This window comes from Alnus glutinosa, chromosome 8 (assembly GCF_958979055.1).
Source record: "Alnus glutinosa chromosome 8, dhAlnGlut1.1, whole genome shotgun sequence".
Lineage (NCBI taxonomy): Eukaryota > Viridiplantae > Streptophyta > Magnoliopsida > Fagales > Betulaceae > Alnus > Alnus glutinosa.
This window is the reverse complement of record NC_084893.1, coordinates 20,274,079-20,300,656: the sequence shown is the minus strand read 5'-3', so window position 1 is coordinate 20,300,656 and position 26,578 is coordinate 20,274,079. Positions and strand designations below refer to the sequence as shown.

The window sequence follows — 26,578 nt, the reverse complement described above, 5'->3', positions numbered from 1 at the left end:
ACCAATACATATCATTTCACCATACAAATCTCTTTTCTCCCTGTAATCAGAATCTAAATTGCCTGGATATAGTTCTGCCGCATACTCTGTGTCTCGCTCTCACTCATATTCTGTTCTTCACGTTGTGGAAGATACTCCCACATTGCCTACGCTTTCATTTCGTCATTTGAGACACTTGGATCCGGAACCAGCACTGGAACAACAGCCCTGCCCTCAAGCATGCTCACCACTGAAGACATGGTAGGCCTAACTGCTGCAGAAGCATTAGCGCATAGGAGACCCACATAGATCATCACCATAACCTCATCTTTCTTGTAGTTTGAGCCCAACCTTAGATCAACCAGTTCCAATAAACTCTTTTTCTCTTTTAAATGCAGTGCCTGCAAACAGGGAGATAGGAGCAGGGTATAAAATTTCTTAAGACATTGTAGAAAAGTCTAATTAGCAGCAACATGCTACTGGTCAGGAACCTTGTCAACTTTCTTGCTCTCCAAATAGTGGATACTCATCACGAAACAATTCCCTAATCTAGATTTTAAGATTAACAAACACAAGTGTATAAAAATTAAAAAGAGTGTCAAAGAACTAAATGCAAGAAAGAATGAGATTCAAATTACCCAATCAAGAATATGGTCTCCTTTCCCCAGTAACTAGTGTTGGTCCTCCCACTAACAATTTCCAAGGCAACAACTCCAAAACTATAAACATATGCTTTGTCGATTAAATAACCCCGCATTGCATATTCAAGTGCCATATATCCACTGTCAAATCACAAAATAATGGGTAAAATTTTCAGCATTAAGATTTTGTAAAGTTGTTGATTTTAAGGGCAATAATTTCTATATGTGCCTTCCATTTTTTTTTTTTTTTGGTCTTAATGCCGGTGTAAACAAAAATCAATACCATGAAGTAATCAAGTTAGCTTATTAAACAATTCAGACAATGAAATTTCTCAAGCTGAAATTTTTTGGTACTATTGAAATTCACTAACAATTCCTCTACTTTGAATTTTCTTTGGGGATAATTGTACCATTGGTCTTTGGAGTTGGCTTAAATTATAAATCATTTTATGTGGTATAAAAAGTTCATGGAGAGTCATTGTGGTAAACTATAATTACAAATCAATCCCTGAACACGTTTTCCGTCCACCAAGTTAACATATTCCATTAGTCAGCCACATCACATCCAATAGGGAGCCAACACGTGTCTATTACAATAAAAAAAAATATAAATAAATAAAACAAAAATGTTTGTTTTTTCAGGCCACCCCTAAATACCTTTGGGGGAGGTCTAAGGCCACCCTCAGGCCCTGGGGGTGGCCGCGCGCTACCCCCAAAAGGGTGGCTGCTGGTTAGTATTTTAATTTTTTTTTTTTTTAAAAACAAATATTTTTGTTTTATTTATTTATATTTTTTTATTGTAATGGACACGTGTCGGTTTCCTATTGGGAGTGACGTGACTGACTAACGGGATCTGTTAACTTGGTGGATGAAAAACGTGTTTAATGACTGATTTGTAATTATATTTTATCACAATGACCCTCCAAGAACTTTTTGTACCACAGGGAGTGATTTGTAATTTAGGCTAACCCCAGAGACCAATAGTGCAATTTTCCATTTTCTTTTTGTTCTCTCTTTCTTTTAGTCTACTAGCATCACATGAGAACAAGAAAAAAGATAATACGAAACATTGTGACATTAAATTAATATAGAGCAACTCACTAAGTTCCAGCAACTCGGGTGCTTATGTGGGTATTATCCTCTCCATCAAGCTTGGCCAAACCAAAGTCAGATATCTTTGGGTTGAGATTTTTATCAAGCAAAACATTAGTAGCCTTGATGTCTCTATGAACAATCTTCAATCTCGATTTTTCATGAAGAAAGGCCAAACCTCTTGCTATACCAATACAAATCTTTTGTCTCGTTGGCCAATCCAATTTCAACTCATATTCTTTTGGCCCTTTAATCAATCAAATTAATAGAAAATAGTAAATGACCATGCACACATGCATCTTATCAATGACTACAAATACACAACAAAAACAATTAAGTGCATGAAGTTAAAAGATTACCAAACAAAGCACGAGCAAGACTATTATTTTTCATGTACTCGTATGCTAGCAACAATTGGTTTCCTTCAATACAGCATCCATAGAGCTTAACAAGATGAGGGTGTTGCAAAGCAGAAATCATGCCTATCTCATTCACAAACTCACGATTTCCTTGCTTTGATTTGGAAGAAAGTTGTTTGACTGCAATTCTGGTGCCATCTGACAGAATGCCCTGCATTTGGGAAACATAAACTTTTGTCATAAATGAGTAAGGAAGACTTCAATAAGAGAAAGAACTACAATAAGAAACATTCAATGAAAAGAAACTATTTATTATGCAAATACCTTATAAACAGAACCAAAACCACCTTCCCCAATTTTATTTGCAGCATCAAAGCTGTTTGTTGCAGCTTTGATTTGCCTTAAGGTGAATGTACCCGTTTGCAAGTTCAAACCCTTTAAATCTGAGGGAGATGCCAAGTCAGATACGGAAGCATGTCTAAGAAATTTACAAAATTCTTGACATTCATAGTTTGAGACAGTTTAAAGCGAACCATAACTAAACAGATGATGAGTAAGTTAGTTGTTTCCACTTGAAAGAATTAGGGGTTGGCAAATAGTTTGATATATATACCTTCTAAATATATATATATATATATAAGGAATTTATTTCATCCTACAGGTGTATATATGCACCTTTTGCATGTTCAAACATACATACACATGGGGAAAAGACAAAAAACTAAACAGAAAAAAGAATCCAAAGAACAAATTAGAAATAAATATTTATCTATATAATAACAAATTTTTTTTTTGAAAAGAATATAATAACAATATTAATTGCCTTGCACGTACCTTGTCCCATCTTATTTTTCTGTCCAAGACAACATTTCCACCAGAGGATACCCAGAACCAAAAATATAACAAAAGCTCCGGCAACGACAATCCCGACCGTTGCACCCAAAGACATACCAGTTCTATTTTCACTACAAAAAATTTCATCATTAGCGGCCAACAAATTTGGCCGCTAATGATGTTATTTTGGCCGCTAAAGAGTGGCCGCTAATAGTCCGACGCTAAAGACTATTAGTGGCCACTTTTTTGACTCGCCGCTAATAATTATTTTATAGCGGCAAACTCGGTGGCTGCTAAAAATAATTTTATCCGCCGCAATTTTTTTGTTAACCGAGTCTAAAGTCGCCGCTAATACGAGATTATTAGCAGCGACACATTTGTGGCCGCTAATACTATTAAAAAATGGAAAAAAAAAATTAAAAAAAAAAAATTAAGATCCATTCATCCTCACTGCATTAATTAAATCTCTATATGCAACTAATACTATTAAAAAATGAAAAAAAAAATATAAATATATATATATATATATATATATATATATATATATATATATATATATAATAGGAAGAAAATGTCAGCTCTCTACCTATTAATTGTAACAATGTATAGTTGTAGCTAACAAAATAAGAAAAAACAGAGTATGCAGAAAAAAAAAAAAAAAAAAAAAAAAAGAAGAAGAAAAAACAGAGTTAACATACCCTATTGGCTTCTTTTTGTTTTGAAAATGTCAGCTCTCTACCTACTAATTGTAACAATGTATAGTTGTAGCTAACAAAATAAGACTTGAAAGCAAGCAAGTGTCATGCCACTTATACTACCTATAAACTGGTGACACAATCACCCTTCCTATGCAAAAGTTAAAAGACTTGAAAGCAAGCTTGTGTCCTCTTGCTTTTGTCTAAAACAAAACTAAAAAAAGACTAATTCTGTCTCACATAAAAATAGGAAGAAAAGAATTTGCTTAAGGGGCCATCTCCTTAAAAATAGTTTTGAGTTTAAACAATTATATATATATATAAACTTTTGTTGGGGTCATGGCCCACTAGTCTTCATGTGGCTATGCTACTACTTGAGTTATTACAAATGATATCATAGTAAGTTAATAACACCATGTGGCGGTGAAGCACAACATGACATAGGCCTTGAGTCTTAGCGAGGATGTTAGAGATTTGTGTGAAGGGCATTGTGATACCCCAAAGAGTTGGTCCCTCTTAGGTGAATAAATTGCCCACATTGATTGAGTTGATTATAACGCTGCTCATAAGGTACTAACTTGATCAAACCAAACTATTAGAAATTAAAATTAGCACAAGCTTTCTATCATGAGTTGAAATTTCAAAAATATATGTGTATCTTCATTTTGGATGATTGCTTAGTAAGGCAGATCGCATCATTGCTTGCAGAGGGAATCAATACAGAAAGATGAACACTCGCAAACTGCAATGTCCAATTACAAACAGTATTAAAGGTTTTTACTTTCTAGAATAAGTAAACATCAGACCCAGCTGTTCACATAAGGGATACAATCACACATGGTCACCTAAGCTTACAAACTAAAAAAACCCATGTACTTTTCTTTAATAAATACAATCAAACTGAGTTGTTCACAGGGAAGTAAATAACGGGATTACATTTAGTCACTTGGCTTGCAAACTTGAAACAGTCAAGGATTATTAACTCTTAAACTTCCATAAAAACAACAATGTATCAAGTGCCAACATCGCAACTTTCCTCAAAGGGGTTAGGTAATGCTCCTCTACATTCAAATCATAAAATGACAAGAAAAATAACTGTGTTTAGCATATCTAGCTAACAGGATCCAGCCAAAAAGCACTCTACGAATTTCTCAGCTGGAAAATATAAACAACTATTTTCATTATGTTTAGAGCATGCCAACTGAAAATTACAAGAGTCTAGCACGTCCTTTTACAAATGCATATAATGCTCCGTTTGTTTCGGCGTAAAATGATTTCTGGAAAATGATTTCGGCATTTTCCGATGTTTGGTAGGGGCGAAAATAATAGTCAACTGGAAAATGATTTCTGTTTGACCAAAAATGCTTAGTAAATTTCGGAAAATGATTTACGCTTTTTAAAAGCGTAAATCATTTTCCGAAGACGCCAGACACAATCGATCTATTTTAAACGGCACAGTCGACCTTCACGTTCAAGCAGCCGACCACCATCGAAATATTGCCGGTATCGGAATCCAACATCCGTTAATGTCGCCGGAATCTGGCGAGGGGATCCGGCCACCTTCGCCGGAATCCGGTCAGCCAGATTCCGGCGACGAATCTGACCGGAATCCGGCCATCTGGCCGGATCTGGCCAGACCGGCCGGATTCTGGCCATCTGACCGGATCTGGCCAGAAAGGCCGGATTCCGGCCATCTGGCCGGATCTGGCCAGAGAGCCGGATTCCGGCCTGCCCTGGCCAGGGAGGCCGGTTCCCGGCCGGCCCTGGCCAGAACGGCCGGCTGGCCGGACGGATCTGGCCAGATCCGGCCATCCTGACGGGATCCGGCCTTTTGTGCCGGAATCCGGCGAAACCGCCGGATTCCGGCCACTTTCGCCGGAATCCGGCTATCCCAGATTCCGACGAAACTGTCCGGATTCCGGCCTTTATCTCGAATTCTAGTTATATTAGCCAGAATCAGGTGAAAATAGTCAGAATCTAGTCGGTCAGTAACGGAATCTCGTCATCGATGATTTTTATATTATTTTACATTAATATTTTTATGTTGCGAATAAAAATTGATTTTTATAAGTTAATATGATTGAATAAAAATATAAAAAAATATTTGCGATTTTCTGTACGCGCCAAACACCGAAAAATGCTTTCGACGGAAAATGGCTTCCTGAAAAATGACTTCCCTAAAATCATTTTACGACGGAAACCATTTTACGTCGAAACAAACGGAGCATAAACTGCATGCACAACACCTAGGAAAGCAAAACTGACCTCAGGAAACTGGTAGTTAATATCCCTTGCCAGATGAAGTCCATCAGCCTATGAATCCTTGGTTGGAGTGCCGAGAACACTGCATATTTTGTATATCTCATCTGCTTCACTGCAATAGTAGTAAAGAAGACAACCACCACTTAGTGACTATCCAATTAGCATGTCTCTACCTAGATATTTATTGGATTTCAAAACAAGATTCAAATCATAAAAAAAAATTGCACCTTTTGACAGATTCACAACAAAATACAAAAAGAAAAGGGATAGAAAGAATATCGGAGAAAGAGTGAATAAAGAAAATAGTTGCACCTTTGCGCTTTTAATGAACTTGCAATTATTTATTCGGAAGAAAAAAAAAATTATAATAAAAAAAGGTGAATCTGGAAAATATTTATATGGTTCCATGTAAAATTTATCCCTCATCAAATCAATCAGCATAATTGATTGCCAGGTAAGTCTCTCCATGTACAATAACTAACAATTGAAAGGATTGTACAATATTTAGAAAATAAAATACACATACCTAATACTAGGAGAAAGAGGACGGAGAGTGAACAACTCAGACATGATAGCCCCCATTGCTCACATATCTAGAGGTTGAATGAAATAATCATTCGTAAGCATTACATCAACAGAACAATTGGCATTTGTATAAGAAACCACACTTTCATTCCAATGACACTTACCAACTTCAGAACTATAGAGGTATGACTGAAGAGCCAACAGGGTATTTATGTTCTTCCACATATATTTCGGAAATATCTTTGGTTTCTCTTCTGCCAATCAAGTTACTCCACCAACATAGATAATTACCTGGCTTAAGGTCAGGATGAAAATATCCACACTGGTGCATGTAAGCAAGACCTTGAAAAACTTGAAAACACCAATTCTTGAGTTCAGCTTCAGAGAAAAGCTTTTCTCTGTCTTTCATGAGTTGGTATACGTTGAATTCCTGAAGTATAAACGTTATTAAGCAACTAAAAGTAAATAACCAATTAAATATCAAATCACACATTTATAGCAAGCAATTGTCAAGGAAAGAAATGCCACTAACCATGTACTCAAAGACGAAATACAAGATGTCATTCTCTCTAATGACTTCCTTAAGTTTCACAATATTTGGATGATTCATTTTACGTAGCGACTGCCATTAGAAGAAATCCATGATGTATTTGTAATAGTGCAAAGCCAAAAATAGGAAAAAGAAAAATAGCAGATCATATTACCTTCACTTCTCTCAGATACACACTCCTCCCATGACTAATACTTTTTCTTCATTTTTTTAATTGCAACCTGTCACAAATAGAACAAATGGTGACTTCACAAAAATACATTACTAAATATTCTGGTTGCAATGAAGCTTAAAACACTTACAACTTCACCAGTCTGCTTATTAATAGCTCTCCAGACACTCCCAAAGGTTCCATCACCAACTTCCTTAATTAGATTGAACCTAGAATAAACCAAAACCCAAGTATAAGCAATCCACACAACAACACACAAACACCATAAAGCAAGTATCGCAGTAAACCAACTCACCTCTCCATTCTTATGGAACAAAAGCAGCTCCTCTTTATTCAAGGAAAGTAGAAGAACACACAAAAGATATATAGCATTTATAGTACTCTTTTTTTTTATAAGTAAATAAAATTTTATAGTACTCTAAAGTAAAGATAAAAGAGAATTTAAAACAAATAGAAAAAATTCCACCATAAAACTCTAAAAAACTAATCAAGGGAATCAAAGCATATTCATAGATCGAAATCTGCCAAAGAAAAAAAAATTGCTGCATACTATTAAACCCCTCGCTCCCTGCCTCGCCGGATCTCTGTTCTGGCCATCGGAAATCGCACCTCCGTCGACCCACTGGAAAATCCAGCGTCTCTGGCCCCCGACCGACGACCTAGCACCGAGCGTCGAGCCTCCTGCTCCTCCGGCGTCAACCCCGCTCCACAGGAACCGCCGGACTGCCTTGCAACGCCGGAAGTCGAGCCCCAGGTCGCCGGATCGCCCCTAGTTCTCTCCTCTCCCGTCGATCTCTCACTTTCCCTCTCTCGGCATCTCTCTCTCTTCCAATCTCTCACTCTCTCGATCCCTCTCATTCTCTGTTTCACTCTCTCTCTCAATCCCACTCTATGTGAAGCCGGGAGAAAGAAAAGTGAAGAAGAAAAGAAAAGAAGAACAAGAAAGAATTGAAGAAAGAAAGGGCAGGCCAGGGAGAAAGGAAGAGAAAAGAGGAAAAAGAAAAGGAGTTTGAAATTTTTTTCCAAAAAACAGGGGGCGCGCGGGACACGAAAAAAGTAAAAATATTATTAGCGGCCACTTTTTTGGCCGCTAATAATTTTATTATTAAGCTTTCCGGAATTTCCCACAGCTCCCTCTCTCGGAAAAAAAAATTATTTTTTACAAACAAATTAAAAAAATTAAAGAAAAACAAAAACAACAAAAATTAAAAATGAAAAAGATTTTTTTAAAAAAAAAAACTGAAAATTTTGAAAACATCATAAAAAAAAAAAAAAAAACAAAAAACCGAAAAAGAAAAAAGTAAAAATATTATTAGCTAATAATCCATTATTAGCGGCCATATAAAAAATTACCCTTTTATTTATTAATTAGTAGAAAAAGACAAAGGGTAATTTTGGTTTTTAAATGGTCAAACTAATGATATTTTTCGGAACATTTTTGTCAAATTTGAAATGTTGCCACTGATAAGTAGTCAATAGCGGTGACATTTTGGGTCGATCGTGATAGATCATCCGATCGATCGTGATAGATCATCTGATCGATCATGACATATCAATAGGATCGATAGATCATCCGATCGATCATGATAGATCTATAGGATTGATAGATCATCCAATCGATCATGATAGATCATCCGATCAATCATGATAGATCAATAGGACCAATAGATCATTAGATCGGCCTTGATCAATCAATAGAATCCATCGATCATCCGATCGATCGTGATGGATCAATATGACCGATAGATCATCCGATCGATCGTGATGGATCAATAGGATCGATAGATCATCCGATCGATCGTGATTGATCAATAGGATTGATAGATCATCTGATCGATCGCGATAGATCAATAGGATCGATAGATCATCCGATCGATCACGATAGATCAATAGGATCGATAGATCATCCGATCGATCGCGATAGATCAATAGGATCGATAGATCATCCGATCGATCGCGATAGATCAATAGGATCGATAGATCATCCGATTGATCCTGATAGATCCATAGGATTGATAGATCATCCGATCGATCATGATAGATCAATAGGATCGATAGATCATCTGATCAATCATGATAGATCAAAATGATTGATAGATCATTCGATCAATCATGATAGATCATCCGATCGATCATGATAGATCAATAGGACTGATAGATCATCCGATCAATCATGGTAGATCATCCAATCGACATGATAGATCATCCGATCAATCATGATAGATCAATAGGACCAATAGATCATTAGATCAGCCTTGATCAATCAATAGGATCCATAGATCATCCAATCGATCGTGATCAATCAATAGGACCGATAGATCATCCGATCGATCGTGATCGATCAATAGGACCGATAGATCATCCGATCGATCGTGATCAATCAATAGGATTGATAGATCATTTGATTGATATTGATAGACCAATAGGATCGATAAGACCGATAGATCATCCGATCGATCTTGATAGACCAATAGGATCGATAGATCATCTGATCAATCGTGATCAATCGATAGATCATCTGATCGATCTTGAGAGACCTATAGGATCGATAAATCATCCAATATCGATCGATCCTATAGGTCTATCAAGATCGATCGGATGATCTATCGATCCTATGGATCAATCGCGATCGATCAATAGGATCGATAGATCATCCGACTTGATAGACCAATTCGATCTTGATAGACCTATATGATCGATAGATCATCCGATCGATCTTGATAGACCTATAGGATTGATAGATCATCCGATCGATCATGATAGATCAATAGATCGATCGATCACAATCGATAGATAATCCGATCGATTGTGATCGATCAATAGAATTGATAAATCATCCGATCGATCTTGATAGACCAATAGGATTGATAGATCATCCAATCGATCGATAAGACCGATAGATCATCCGATCGATCCTAATCAATCAATAGGATCAATAGATCATATATCGATCTTGATAAACCAATAGAATCGATAGATCATTTGATCGATTGTGATAGAGTTCGACTGATCAGACTTCACACAATGAAGGTTTAATTGATTAATATGATTGATAAACCATCTAATCGACCATAGTGCATTAATTATGAAAACAATTTATAAAAATAAAAATAAAAATAAAAAAAAAAAAAAAAAAAAAAAAAAAACCAATTTTTCGAAAAAACAAAAAAAAAATGAAAAAGATTTTTTTTTTTTAAAAAACTAAAAACTAAAAATTTTGAAAACATAAAAAAAAAATAAACGAAAAAAAGTAAAAATATTATTAGCGGCCATAACAAAAGTGACCGCTAATAATCAACTATTAGCGGCCACCAAAAAGTGGCCGCTAATAATCAATTAGTGGCCGCTAATAGTTTTATTATTATCTAATTGCTTCCCGGAATTTCCCGCAGCTCCCGCCAAGTTATTAGTGGCCATAACAAAAGTGGCCGCTAATAATCAACTATTAGCGGCCACAAAAAAGTGGCCGCTAATATTCAATTATTAGCTAATTGCTTCCCGAAATTTCCCGCAGTCCCCGCCAAGTTATTAGCGGCCACAAAATTAGTGGCCGCTAATAGTTTTATTATTAGCTAATTGCTTCCCGGAATTTCCCACAGTTCCCGCCAAGTTATTAGCGGCCACAATTAGGTGGCTGCTAATAGTTTATAAAATAGCGGCCACTTGTATTTGGCCGCTAATAGTGTATTATTAGCGGCCACTTTTAAAAGTGGCCGCTAATAATATGATCATTAGCGGCCACTATGCGTTGGCCGCTAATAATGTGGCCGCTAATGATGAAATTTCTTGTAGTGTTTCTAATATATTATCTGCTTGAGGAAAAAACATAAGAGTTACAATGAAAATAAACAAGAAAATGATTTCCTTCTCTTATTCATCAATATGATTTTTGAATATCATTTCGTGGACTAGTACACATCAAACTAAAAAAAATAAAAATAAAATGATAAATGTGGACAAAAAAAAGACAAATACATCGATCTATGATACCATAAAGTAATTAAATGGTTCAACTCAAATACTTTAAGGAAATTAATGAAATATAATTAGCATCATGCTTTCTTAAACGTTCCCAAATAAATAGAGATAAATTTACATGCTAAGATATAAGCAAGTAAGAGAATGGTTCACTTTCAAACCATTGAAAGTTAGCGCGAACTCATGAAACATAAAACCTAACAGGATCAATTGCAGAAATAGCTGAAATAAGAGGACCACAGACTCCTTTGTTTGGGATATCAGTTGTCCCCTTACCAGCCCAGTACAAACGAATCTCCAAGGTATTATTATTCACGGTAGCAGTAACAGTTTTTATAACTGCTTTGCCCACTCCACCAGCCTCTTTTACAATGTTGAAATCCTTCCATACTAGCTTTACCTAGAATATTATAATCCATTTATGTCATGCTAACAAATATTACTTGAGTAACTGAAAATTGGTCGATGAAAGTTGAAGTATATTGTAATAATTACCTGAATGTAAATATCAAATATACGTCTTCCCAAGCTACTATATGTTTTATCATCCCAGTGAACATTATCTCCGCAAAATGGAGGTTTACTGTGTAATTTCCATTTTCCATAGAAAAAGCATAATAAGTAAGAGAGAGAGGAGAAAGGCGTGCATTCATGTACAATTGAGGGTTGGTCATAGAGAGCTTGGATGAATTTTGCCCAATATAGTTAGCTTGACGGTTATCCATGAAGTTACCAGTGCTGCTAAATATCCAGTTTTGTGGACTCAAGTAGCATTTTGAAGCTCCACCTGAATCTGTATCGGGATCATATGCAGTATTTCCATTAATAGGTGCTACTTCTCCTCCGCAATTTATATGAATCTGGTATGATTCTGGGATAAAAGCAACAACAGATCAGGACAACTAAACAATACACTATTGAACTAAAGGTAATCATGAGAATATATCAATATTGAAGAAATATATGGCTATATGGCATTTCAACTTACTTTGATCAGGACAATGAAAGCTTCTATAACACGGAACCAGGCCACTGTTGGAAAGATCAAGGTCCAAAACAAGTTATTATTCACATCAAAATTGAATTTGTGTTTACTCATATCAAGGCAATACACAAGAAAGTTAATATCAAAAAAATTTATGATGCATATATTTTTTTGGATGAAGTTGATACATACGAGTTATTGCCAATCAAAGAGCTTGCAAACAAGTTCCTGCAGAAAATAACAAGAGAAAAGTTTAGTGAGAATAGCCATGAGCGCTTGCATTCAGACAAACATGCATAGAAGAAAGTCTTACGGACTAGGTTGTGGACAACTTGATTCAACTAACGTGAATTTGTTATATGAAAGATCTCTGCACTCAAAAGAAGAAAACATGATTCATTATCTTCCATAATGTAGCATGACTATAAAACTTTTATTATATATGATAGTACATAATATACTGGAAGAGATGATAATATTCAGATTAATTGTTCTCACACTTCATTCTATACAATTACAATTGAACTTAAGCAGAAAAACGACAAGCTCTTTCCACCACTGGAGGGATTAGTGGCTAATTAATTATCATAAGCTAAGCAAATACTGCCTAAAATGATCATCCTACTTATAGTCTTATGATGTTGCTAACATTCCCATAAACAAATACCAGAATAGTGGATGCCAATGAAAATGCATATTCTTTGGATCCTGTTTTCGAAGTTAGGATTCCATTGTTTATATATTTCAAAAAAAAAAATCCCTTGGAGTACAAACAGTTGGGAAATCTCACTAGTACAAATTCTTGGAAATGATTAAAACTTATAAGCAATACATTTCCTTTAATCCTCTTGTTCTGATATGCTTTCAGTCCCTCATTTTCTTAACTAATTAATGAAGTATCTCACATGTTTCTATAAATTACTCCCTAAAGATGCATATTGTTTTTTGCTCATATCACTTTTCAAATGATTAAGAATAACATTGAATGCGTCAAAGTTTCTTCACATTTTGACATGTTGATGTGGGTGACATGAACCCATCAAGTTGGTGGGACCCAACTGTTAGGGATAAAATTAACCCTAGAGACACGTGGATTCAGAAACATCTCAGAGTTAAGTCTCGGACACTCATTCCGACCCAGCAAAGAAAAGATCGTCTAGGTATAAAGACGTCTCGGTCTTAACATTCCAGGTTACGGTATATAAAATATTCCGAGATCTCCTAGTCCGATCGGAGCGAACATATCTCGGATATTTGAGTCTCGGAGTAATAACGCCTCGGGGTAATAACGCCTCGGTGTGATATCAAGTCGGTGCGACAACATCTCGGAGTAACAACATCTCGGCCTTACACAACCCTGTTATGGTGCGGCGATATCCCGAGATATCCAAGTCGGAGCGAACATATCTCGGGTATCATCACCTCGGAGGTTGGCTGAAGTGTACCGCAGTCGTCTTAGAATGCTATAAAGATAGAATCCCAGAAGATCAGGGATAAAACCACAATTCCATAATTAATGGGATAAGGTAGTTATTGATACGGAATCAAGTTTAAAGAGGTACAAACGCAATCAACTTCGGACTCTACAATCCCATTCGAATTCCCTGAAGATATGGTTAAAGTTCAACCAAGCTAGGACTCAAACTCCTAATCCAACTAGGCGTCAAGAAGTCTGGTAAGATCGCAAGTCTGGCCTATAAATAAGACCGTCACACCAGGTATGAGACTACGAATTCTTTGAGCTCTTGAGATTGAGATTGAAAATACTCTTCAGAAGATTGATTTGAACTGACTTAGGCATCGGAGTGGGCGTAGTCGGCACCCCCGACGAGTTGTTTGTTCTTTTTGCAGGATTGAAGTAGTAGATCAGAACCCAGCAGCGAATCACCAGGAGACACGTCACCATACCGAAAACTGTACCAACAGTTTGGCGCCGTCTGTGGGAACGATAAGTTGTTCTTACGAAAAACAAATCCGTGATGGTGACTACGAGACGTTCCAAGTCGATTCAAAACGATGCACGCGAAGAGGTGCCGCCTACCAGCCGAGATGATGTTCGTGGAGAAGCAGAATCTGCTGGACCAGAGGCCAGAATAACCCAATTGAGTCAACAGTTGGCCCAGGCACAGAAGAATGTGGAGGATTTGCTGGCTCAGAATGCTCTACTCCTAGCTGCTCAGACTCCGCCGCCATTCAATCATGATGCAGTCGAAGGGACAAACCTTGGTGGCAACCCCGAAGGGTCAGGAGAGAACGCCGGGCCGTCGAACGAAGACCATAGAGAGCCCGCCAATCCGGCTCCACCAACAGAATCAGAAAGGAGGTTGCAGAAGATGGTTCAGGACCTGGGCGCAAAATATGATGCACTGTCGAAAACAATTGATCAGAAGCGTGATGGGAAGGAGTCTATCGTTGACAAACCTCTTTCAGCACAAGGAGTTGATATTCACCGAAGAAGTATCCAACTTCGACCTGCCCGGAAGATTCAAGGTACCTGACATCCCTGTTTTTTCAGGCAGTGAAGATCCGGTGGAGCACTTGGACAATTTCTGATCCCATGTCTCCCTGCACAAGACACCAGATGTTGTGGCATGCCGAGCTTTTCCTCTCACCTTGTCAGGAAAGGCCCAAGATTGGCTCAGGAATCTCCCACCGAGGTCGATTGATTGTTTCGACACCCTTGGAAGGAAATTCCTGGCCCAGTTCGTGTATGGGAGAGCAAGAAGAAAACCCCGAGGGTACCTACTTTCTGTACGGCAGGGGCCAAACGAGTCTCTAAAAGACTATCTATGGAGATTCAACCAGGAAAAGCTGGACACAGAGAGTGCACCAGATGATTTTATCTACGGAGCAATCTTTCAAGGCTTGAAGAAGGATGGACCTCTGATGGCAGAACTGGCGTTGAAACCACCGAAAGATCTTCATACCTTTATGGTAAAGATGGACAGGTACATCAATCAGGAAGAAACGCTCCGAGCCCTTCTCGATAACTCCCAGCAACAACAACAGCCATCCACCGAGAAGCCCAAGAAGAAGAAGAATCCTGAGCCTATATAGGACGCCGGTCCCGGAGAATACAAGAAGGCAAAGAAGAATTTCAGAGATTACAAGTGGACACCATTGAACGCCTCCCTCACCGAGGTGCTCATGGAACTCAAAAGAGATCCGAATTACCAGAGACCGAGACCCATTCCAGGAGATCCGCCCCCGCGTTTGGCTCACAAATACTGTGCCTTCCATGATTCATACGGTCATCTGACTGAGCAGTGTGTATCATTGAGGCAGTTGATCGAGAAATTCATCGAGAATGGGAAACTAGTCCAATTTCTCGTCAATGAGACGAATCATCAGGAGCGAGACTATTATCCGCGGCCCAGGAGGGAGGAGGATCGGAATGAAAGGAGGAATTATCAACCGAGACAAGAAGACAGAAGAGGAAGAAGCCGAGAGCCAGCACCTCGACCTCGGAGGGATGAAGGAAGGGAGAGAAGTAAGAGCAGACCTCGGGTGGCGCAGCAAGGTAATCTCCCTATCATCCACACTATCTCGGGAGGATTTGGAGGAGGAGGTGAGTCCAACTCGGCTCGAAAGGCGTATGCCAGGCCGCTGGACGATTTTGAAGTATACTCGGTCCAGAAACCCCCAAAGTCTCAAAAATATAACCCTCTGGTTATAGGGTTTTCTGATGATGATTATGCTGGGGTCTCGCTTCCGCACATAGACGCCCTTGTGGTCACCTTGACCATAGCAAATTATCAGACTCGGCGGATCCTTGTTGACACAGGGAGTTCGGCTGATATTCTGTTTAAATCAGCTTTCGATTACATGGGTGTTCCACGAGAAAAGCTGGTCCCAGTCTCATGCCAATTACAGGGTTTTGCCGGAGAAAAGGTGTTGCCTCTCGGTTCTATTGATCTACCTGTGACGGCAGGGACTTATCCGAGGCAGAAAGTCATTATGGTAAAGTTCCTGATAGTTGACAAAGTCTCGGCCTACAATGCCATTATAGGACGGACAGCTCTCAACGACTTCAAAGCTGTGACTTCAACACCGCATCTCAGCATGAAGTTTCCAACAGAAGAAGGAGTTGGAGAGGTGAAGGGAGACCAGAGGGAAGCTAGGCGATGCTACAATCTATCCTTAAAAGACACCCCGAGGCAGCACAGTCGGGGGGAGAAAACTAAGGAAGATGGAAAATAGCAATCACCGTTGGGGGAGCCTGTGGAAGCCTTGGAGGAGTTCGAAATAGGTGACTTAGGAAAGAAAGTTCATATAGGCTCACAACTCCCTCAACCTATGAAGGAAGATCTGGTGGCGTTCTTGAGGCGCAACAATGATGTATTTGCCTGGAGCCACGAAGATATGCCGGGGATTGATCCCTCTGTTATTGTCCATAAGCTAAATGTGGACCCAAATTATCGCCCTGTGAAATAGAGAAGAAGGGCTTTTGCCGCCGAACGAAACATGGCTATTGCGGAAGAAGTAGAGAAGTTGCAGAAAGCTGGATTCATCCGAGAGGTGGATTATCCCGAGTGGCTGGCCAATGTGGTGCTGGTAAAGAAGTCTAACGGCAAGTGGAGGATGTGCGTAGATTTCACCGACCTGAATAAAGCATGTCCGAAGGATAGCTTTCCTCTGCCTCGGATAGATTTATTGGTTGATTCGACGGCCGGACATGAGCTCTTAAGCTTCATGGATGCCTTCTCAGGATACAATCAGATCTACATGGAAGAAGCAGACCAGGAAAAAACTGCTTTCATCACAGACCGAGGACTTTACTGCTATAAGATGATGCCCTTCGGACTGAAGAATGCGGGAGCCACGTATCAGCGACTTGTGAACCGGATGTTTCAAAGTCAAATTGGCCGAAACGTTGAAGTATACGTAGATGACCTGCTGGTTAAAATTATTCGGGCAAACAGACACATAGAAGACCTCCGAGAGACTTTTCGGACTCTAAGAAAATACAACATGAAGCTCAACCCCACGAAGTGTGCCTTCGGAGTTTCTTCAGGCAAGTTTCCGGGGTTCATGGTGTCGCAGAGGGGCATTGAAGCTAATCCAGAGAAGGTCAAGGCCGTCCTTGAGATGGAAGCCCCGAGAACAACAAAGCAACTCCAACGGCTAACAGGAAGGATTGCGGCTCTGAATCGGTTCATATCAAGGTCAACAGATAAGTGCCTTCCTTTCTTTAAAATTTTACGAAAAGCATTTATGTGGAGTGAGGAATGTGAGGAGGCTTTAGGGAAGTTGAAGGAATACCTAGCCAACCCACCACTGTTGAGCCGCCCAACCGAAGGGGAGATACTTTATCTCCATCTGGCAGTATCTCCCTCAGCAGTGAGCTCGGCGCTAGTCCGAGAAGATTCAGGAGTTCAGAAACCAGTTTACTTTACAAGTAAAGCACTGCATGGCGTAGAAGAAAGGTATCCTCGAATCGAGAAGTTGGCGTTCGCTTTGATTATTTCAGCCAGAAGATTAAGGCCATACTTTCAGGCTCATGCTATCAGAGTTCTAATCGAGTATCCGATGAAGAACGTGTTGCAAAAACCTGACCTCTCGGGAAGATTAGTCAACTGGGCGATGGAACTCGGACAATTTGATATCGAGTTTCATCCTCGGATGGCTATCAAAGGACAGGTTCTGGTAGATTTCCTGGTAGAATTCTGCAACATTCCTGAAGCAGAAGAACTCCCTAAGGAGTCAACCTGGGTTGTTTTTGTAGATGGCTCTTCCACACAGGGCAGAAGCGGAGTAGGAGTCCTCCTCAGGAATCCCGAAGGACAAGAGTTCGGTTTTGCTGTAAAACTGGACTTCGTTACGATGAACAATGAAGCTGAGTACGAAGCGGTGATAGCGGGTTTGGCTTTATCCCGAGAGATGGGGGCAACTAATGTCGAAATCCGGAGTGACTCGCAGGTGGTCGTAGGCCAAGTCCAAGGACAATTCGAAGCACAAGAAGACCGAATGGCCAGGTATTTCGAAGAGGTACGACGATTCCAATCCTATTTCAAAAGGTTTGTCATCACAAAGATACCTCGGGAGGAAAACATCCGACCCGATGAGTTCTCGAAGATTGCATCGGGAACAGAAGAAGAGATTGAAGCATCAAGGAGGCAAATTATTGTTCTGACCGAGCAGTCGATAGCCCCGAGGACCAAGGTTATGGAAGCAGACTCAGCACCAGATGAACCAGAATGGGCAAGGGACATTATCCAGTTCCTCAGAAATGGGTTGCTGCCCGAAGACAAGGTCGCGGCTTGGAGGGTGAAGATACAAGCAGCACGGTTTTGCCTTCTCGGGGAGATACTGTACAAAAGAGGATATTCCGAACCCCTGCTCAAATGCCTCTCCAAGGCCGAGTCGAATTATGTTCTTAGGAAAATCCATGAAGGTGTGTGCGGAGACCACTCAGGAGGAAGGATGCTGGCACAAAAAACCATCCGAGCAGGCTACTATTGGCCTACGATCAAGAAAGATTCGGCTCTTCTCGTCAAAACCTGTGACAAGTGCCAGAGGTTCTCAAGAATCATGAAAGCAAGTCCCGAGAAGCTCACCCCCCTCACTTCTCCATGGCCATTTGCGAAATGGGGGGTGGATATAGTTGGCCCAATGCCGGTAGGGAAAGGTGGACGGAAGTTCTTGGTTGTAGCTGTAGACTATTTTACTAAATGGGCGGAAGCAGAAGCATTAGCAGCTATAACCACAACGAATATCATAACTTTCCTCTGGAAGTCGGTGGTGTGCCGGTTTGGGATTCCTCATGCTTTCGTCACTGATAATGGGAAGCAGTTTGACTGTGAACCATTTCGGAAGTGGTGTTCGGAGCTCCGTATCCGAAATCATTATGCTTCGGTACTATACCCAAAGGCAAACGGTCAGGTAGAGGCGACGAATAAGACCCTGGTAAAGACTCTGCAGAAAAAGCTTGATAAGAAGAAAGGAGCATGGGTTGAATATGTTCCAGAGGTGCTGTGGTTGTACCGAACCACAAGAAGAACTCCAACAGGCGAGACACCATTCTCACTTACGTATGGAACCGAGGCGGTGATACCAGTCGAAGTAGGATCTCCAAGCTTCCGTGTAGCTCACTACAATCTAGGACTCAACGACGAAAAAGCTAACGTACACCTGGATCTTTTGCAGGAGAAAAGAGACGATGCTCACGTCACATGGGCAGCATATCAGAATCGAACGGCTCGGTACTTTAACAAACAGGTGGTGCCCAGAAAGTTCTAGCTCGGAGATTGGGTACTCAGGAAGGTGAGCTTAATGACGAAAGATCCAGCGGAAGGCAAAATGGGACCCGGATGGGAAGGTCCCTATAAGGTAGTAAGATGCCATCAGAAGGGAGCTTATCACTTAATGACCGAGACAGGGAAGATACTCCCGAGATCATGGAATGCCGAGCACCTGAAGAAATATTTTATGTAATTTATTGCTTTTTCCAAACAATTTCATATTCAATAAAGAATGTCTACTTCCAGTACAAATTAACAATTGCAGAAATCCGAGAATCAATCTGAGTTATACTTAGAAAAGAATTCACTTGCATCCTTTCCTCGAACAACCCGAGAGGGTCATGGAAAGGATGCAATAGAAAGAAATCCCTCGATTAGGGGTTACGGGAAGACTGAGAATATCCGAAGCTTCTCGGTTAGTCCAACACCGAGAACAAGAAAGAACAGAGGGTCTCCTAGATTCGATCAATCTATGAGCAGCAGTCCGGGATAGCATGGAAGCAATTCTTCATCAAACTTCCCCAAAGATGATCAAGCTACATCAGCGTCCATCTGACTCCCCACCTCGAACGACTCGAAAGAGTTATGGTGGGGATGCTCGGGAAAGAAATCCGCCCGAATCCTTTCCTCGAACAACCCGAAAGGGTCATGGAAAGGATACAAAGGGTTGAAACCCCTCGGTTGGGGGTTTTCGAAGGATAAGGCTAAGGATATCCAAAGAAGAATCCACTCGAATCCTTTCCTCGAACAGCCGGAAAGGGCCAGGGAAAGGATACAAAGGGTTGAAACCTCCCGGTTGGAGGTTTCCAAAGGATAAGATGATGGATATCCCGATTAGAATCCTCCCGAATCCTTTCCTCGAACAACCCGAAAGGGTCATGGAAAGGATTCAATGGGAAGAAACCCCCCGGTTGGGGGTTTCCGAAGGGATAAGATTAAGAATTGGTTCAAATCCTTTCCTCGGACGACCCGAAAGGGTTATGGAAAGGATACCACGACAAAGTTAGAAGATCTAAAGGAGTTTCAAGATAGTCTATTCCTCATATGACTTGAAGAGACTACAGAAAGAAGATCAAAGTAAAAGACTCATCCGAATGCTATGATTACTCAAGATCAAAGAAGAAAGATTCAAAAGGTAAGAGTTTCATTCAAAAGATTTCATTTCATATTTGAAGTCCTTTACAGGTTGATAAAAAGAAAAAGAAAGATTCAGGCCAGAGGACAGCTTCTAGCTTGCAGGATCGTCAAGAGGATCCTCTCGAGGATCAGGCGCGTCATCACCCCAACTCGGAACATCGGGCATAAAGTCCTTATCGAACTCTTCCATCTCTAAGATGGCTTCTTCAGGAAAACCAACAAGCAGCGGCCTAACCGTCTCGGGATTGAATTTATACTGGGGATTCGTTACCAAAGTTCGAAATTTTTTGAAACCCCAATTGCACCCCCGAGCCCAACTCTGGTCCCGAAGGAATGGTACATAGCTCAATTGTTTCAGATAACGCTTGAGCTTTGCCCGATCCGTGTCATATCTGGCCCTGAGCCTAAGTAAGAGGCTCTCCGAATGGTCCTGCGCCTTAACAGCTTTATTTCTCTCGGCCTCAAGACGCTCAACTTCAGCTTTCAGTTTATCCTTTTCGGCTTAGGCATTCAGAGCGTTTTTGTACGCTTCGGAGCATTCGTTCTACACGGCCGACAAACGAATGGACAACTGGTCTGTACGGTCCAGCTCGGTAGAAAGGCTTGCAACAGAACGTGTGTACCGATCATTGGCCTCCAGTACTTCTTTCTTCAAAAGAGCATTGGCAGAACGCATCTCGGATATAGTCGAATCTTGAGATGCGAGTTCCTCATCCTTAGATTGAAGAAGGACCTTCAGTGCCGCAACTTCGTTCTCCAAGCCCGAGATGCGAGCTTGCACTTCGGGGACAGGAACAGGAGGGGGCGCCGGACGATTTTCGTTCTTCTGCCAAAGAGCTGTCATCTTCACAAGAAGCTATAAAGAGAAAAGTAAGCAAATTCAGAATCAAGAACCGAAAAGTGGATAGAATGAAAAGGCCTGGTTTCAGAAACTTACCTGATAGTGAGAGATAAGAATGCCTTGAGCAATCTTCTCGGGAGAAGACACCCTTGCATTTCCCAGATACCCCTCAGGAATTAGGTTCTTTATGGCCTCCATTGGATGACCCAGAAGGCCTCTGCCCAAAACTTCAAAACCGGCTGAGACCCTAGAAGAGGAGCTAGGACCCACAGGAGGTACAGCCCCTGTACTTGGAGCCGCATCGGACCCATCAGACCTTAATCTGGAAGGGCTGGCCTCAACACGAGACCCACTCCTAGTAGAAGACTCGAGAAGCACACCTGCCTCAGGATGCTGTTCTCGGAGTCGATCCGAGACCCTTCAGGCACTCCGAGATGGGGAGTTACTTTGGGTTGACTTGCACCCTGTACTTTAGAAGCGGCGCCCGGCATATCCAGATCAACCGCTTCCCGAGAAGTTCTAGGCTCTTCGATATTTTCAACCTCAGGTGCTCCAGTATGAGTTTCAAGTTGTACAGGTGTAGAAGATGGAGCTTGGGGGGTGGCATGCCCCGTTTCACGGTTTTCCTCGGGGGGTGGTGGAGTTTCTGGACGTTCCGAGGAAGGAGTCCGGGGAGTACCTTCGGCTTCAAACTCCTCAATAAAAGGCTCATCTCGGGGGGTGCCAGCTTCTTCATCCCTCTCTTCAAGAGATTCACCACCTGAAGCAGCTGGCTCTTGACGCACCTCCTCGGCATCAGAAGGCCTTATAACCGCCTTGCCCCACATCCGCTCGGCCTCCAAGATCTTTTCAGCAATTCGGTCCTGGGCTGTGAACTTCCGATTTCTGGCCAGATGTTTTACCCTGCGCGTGGCTTGTATGTCTCGGGCCTCAGGAACCGTTTCATCTCCTTCTCCAGATCTCTCTGGTTCCGGAGCAATCACTGTCGAAGTTCCGAGAAGAGGTTCCTCAAAAGAAGTTTTTGCACCCTGCTCACCATGATACGATGCCTCGGAGCCAGACTCATCCCTTAAAACAAAGGAAGGAGCAGCACTAGCTTCTGGTGTAGGAGAAACTTCTGGAACGAAACCCTGAAAACTTGCAGATCCCTCTTCAATGTTTACTCCAGATGACGGTACCGAAGAGGGAGTTCTCCTTGCACCCAAGGCAGCTAGAGGAATGTTCTGTTTCTTCTGCAAAGGGACATCTTCGGGAACTTCTTCGGAACTTTTAAATGGCCTCTTCTTAGTAACAGGCCTCGGAGATGGAGGGGCATCATTCCTCTTCTTAATAGCCCCTCTCTTGGTAATAAGTTGTTTGTCTCTCGGGATGTCGTATCCGAGAAATCGCCTTAAGTTCTCCTCGGTGACAAGATTGTCAAAATCAACTTCCTCAAATTTGTCAGCCTTGACCTTAACTGCGGACCACCCACTTATCTTCTTGACATCCTCCTGGTCGGATACGCTGAGTGAAGGGGGGTCGCTTCGGTCAGGTCGTAGCAATTGCCAAGTCCGAGGCATCCTACGGTTTTCAGGCAGAAGAGTACCTTCAGGGCATTCCCACTCCCCAGAAACTCTGAAAAATTGCATTTCCTAGAATTTGTTGTTTGTTAGCCCACTCTTGAGCTTGATGAAGACAGGCGGGTGACGAACACACAGTTCAATCATCCCCTCTGAAGTTTGCCTCGGTCTGTAGATGTTGAAAAACTGCAGGATATCCATCTCCTTCTTCAGCACGAGCCTCCAAAGGATGTACGAAGCGAACAAATACCTCCAGGCATTAGGCATGATCGGACTGGGTGCAACCATTAGAAAAAGGACGAAATCCCGAGCGATCTCCGGAAATGGCAACCGGAGTCCAGCAAGAAACATCATTTCAAACAAGGTGATGTCGCCGCCATCAATAAGCCGAGCTCCAGGTGCTTGATAGAACATCCTCACTGTTGGAGGAATTTTGTAGTTCAGACGAATAACACCCTCATGCTTCGTAAAAGGGGCGGTTTCCACCCTACTCTCCAGGGGAGAGAGATCCACGAAGCCGTCGGACCTTTTTGTCCGAGCCCGAGACGTAGCAGGAATAGTCGAAGCAGCCTTCTTAGGAGCCATGGAAGAAAGAAGAAAGGTAGAAACAGAGGATACAGAGAAAGAAAAGAGTTTAAGAAGAAGGCAACAATAGAGGATCGAGAGAGAGAATAGGTAAATGACGAGGAATGAACAATGAAAGTGTTCAAAACTTTAAATACCCCCTCCCCTACGTGTCCAAAATATCAAAAGGCGCCATCATTTCAAGATCTCCGAAGTTGAAAAGGCGCGCGTTCCGTATTCAAGAATTAAATGCGCTACCTCGATAGTACTGTTTCATGATGACAAAGGACGGCGGTTCAGAGCTGACGTCATCATTGGAAAAAGAAGTGGCAAGGTTTAAATGTTTGAACTGTTGAAAAGACGCGCCCTTCGCAGTAGTAGGTACAGGTTGGCAGGTTTGAATAATTCTCTTATTTCCATTTATTTCTGAAATTAGAGAATTAAGGGGGTAACTGTTAGGGATAAAATTAACCCTAGAGACACGTGGATTCAGAAACATCTCGGAGTTAAGTCTCGGACACTCGTTCCGACCCAGCAAAGAAAAGATCGTCTAGGTATAAAGACGTCTCGGTCTTAACATTCCAGGTTACAGTATATAAAATATTCCGAGATCTCCTAGTCCGATCGGAGCGAACATATCTCGGATATTTGAGTGTCGGAGTAATAACGCCTCGGGTAATAACGCCTCGGTGTGATATCAAGTCGGTGCGACAACATCTCGGAGTAACAACATCTCGGCCTTACACAACCCTGTTATGGTGCGGCGATATCCCAAGATCTCTAAGTCGGAGCGAACATATCTTGGGTATCATCACCTCGGAGGTTGGCTGAAGTGTACCGCAGTCATCTTAGAATGCTATAAAGATAGAATCCCAGAAGATCAGGGATAAAACCACAATTCCATAATTAATGGGATAAGGTAGTTATTGATACGGAATCAAGTTCAAAGAGGTACAAACGCAATCAACTTCGGACTCTACAATCCCATTCGAATTCCCTAAAGATATGGTTAAAGTTCAACCAAGCTAGGACTCAAACTCCTAATCCAACTAGGCGTCAAGAAGTCTGGTAAGACTGCAAGTCTGGCCTATAAATAAAACCGTCACACCAGGTATGAGACTACGAATTCTCTGAGCTCTTGAGATTGAGATTGAAAATACTCTTCAGAAGATTGATTTGAACTGACTTAGGCATCGGAGTGGGCGTAGTCGGCACCCCCTACGAGTTGTTTGTTCTTTTTGCAGGATTGAAGTAGTAGATCAGAACCCAGCAGCGAATCACCAGGCGACACGTCACCATACCGGAAACTGTACCAACACCAACGTTTTGGCTCCTCCAAGTAGGAGGGTATTTTTTGTTACCACCAATTTCATTGATTATAAATAAGTGACTTTTGTTTGTTACCCAGTGTTGCGTGGAAGAAGAGAAGAAAAAAAGATGTGCCACACATTTTCTTCTTGGTTTTGAGGAATCAAAACAAGAGAGAGAAAAAATGGGCGAGAGTCTAGGTGTTGCACGGTGAGAGAGGAAAAGAAGAGAAGTTTCTATTCTTATTTTTTTCTTTTGTTTTCTCCTTTGGAAAAAAAATCTATTTTGTGTGAAAGTGAGATTTGTTTGTATTGCGACTTTCGGTTCTGAGTGATTTTGATGCAGGACAAACCAAGATTGACAAGAGTAAATAGAGAGAGAAGAAAAAAGAGGAAGATGTCAAGAAGAGGGTGAAAATAAGTCAAAGTGGAGAAGAAGCTCGGGAGAGGGGGAAAGAGGGGAGAAAGAAGACAAGAGGGCGGAGATGACAACAGTCGACCAAAATTTTCAATTCATCATAAGATATCAAATACATTAGAAAATTCTTTTAAAATAGAATAAAGACTAAACCTTAACCCTAACTCTTATGGTACTTGGGCTAATAGCCCACTTAAATAACATAAAGTCCAAAATAAAATAATACAACCCTTCTTAAAATAAATAATAAAAGAAAAATGCAACTAAATTAAAAGCCCAGTGAAGCTCCTACGTCAGATTTTCTCTTCACTATTTTGTATTGCATCTTTGATAGTAAATTTCTTCGTAATTGCCTATGCCTGTGGACGTACTTCACAATGAAGGAACCACGTAAATTCTTAGTGTTCTTTTGTGTGATTATTGTCTTATTTATCGTAATTGCTGCATTTTGCACAACAAGTGTTATCATAGCTAAGGTTCGATATTCAGATTGATGATTATGGTAAATATGGCAAGCACCAAGTATGAAGTTGAGAAGTTCAATAGCAGGAACAATTTTTCTCTTTGGAAAAGGATGAAATATCTTTTGATTCAGTAAAGAGTCCACAAGGCGTTATTAGGAAATGTAAAGAAACCCTAGAAGATGGACGACGATGAGTGGGAAGAGATGGATATGGAGGCTGACAATGCAATCCGTTTTAATTTTTCAGATGAAGTTATTCATACTGCCTTATAGAGAGAGAGAGAGGCTCAAGTTCATAATGTCCGGACAGGCGGTGACATGTTTGGACACCACCGCCTAGAAATCCATTTCCGACTAGAATTAGGGTTTCAAGAACCTATTTAAAGGGGCTTCTAGGTATTGTTTCTTTAAGAATTCCAGTAGAGAATTTCATTGTGTTAGGAGAACATTATCTAAGTTTAAACAGATTTATGTATTTCTCTCACAGTCTTTGATGTATTTTGTTGTTCAACCATTCAACCATTGAAGTCTAACTGGAGAGGACTTCTTGTAATTAGCTATTTCCTCTGATAATTGATTTCTTGGGTTTGGCCGCCTTAGAGTGGTTTTCCTCTTTGGTGCAAAGAGTTTCCACTTCGTAACCAAATATCTGTATGTTATTTACTTTTATTGTTTTACATATACGTTTAATTGTTTGGTTGAGGTAGCTTAGGAGTTTATTTTTATTTTCAATTGGTATTAGAGCGGGTTCACCCTGTTTGGATTAATTTCCTGAGTGAGATCCGTGAATCCTTGTGTTATGAAAACTTCTCCGTTATCTGAGAATGATTCTGATGATGAGTTCTATTCTAAGGAATGTATGAATTTGATGGAATTCTATAAAATTTCCCATAAAGAGCTTAAAAATATTAAGCTTGAAAAAGAGTCTTTGGTTACTAAATTGTCTGAATCACATGCCTTAATAGACTTTTAAAAT

The 26,578-nt window shown here is 40.8% G+C and overlaps 1 pseudogene; it reads right to left on the bottom strand.

Annotated features, from left to right (window-relative positions):
- Positions 1-26,578, bottom strand: part of LOC133876196 (probable leucine-rich repeat receptor-like serine/threonine-protein kinase At3g14840) — a 73,524-nt pseudogene continuing 46,946 nt past the window's right edge.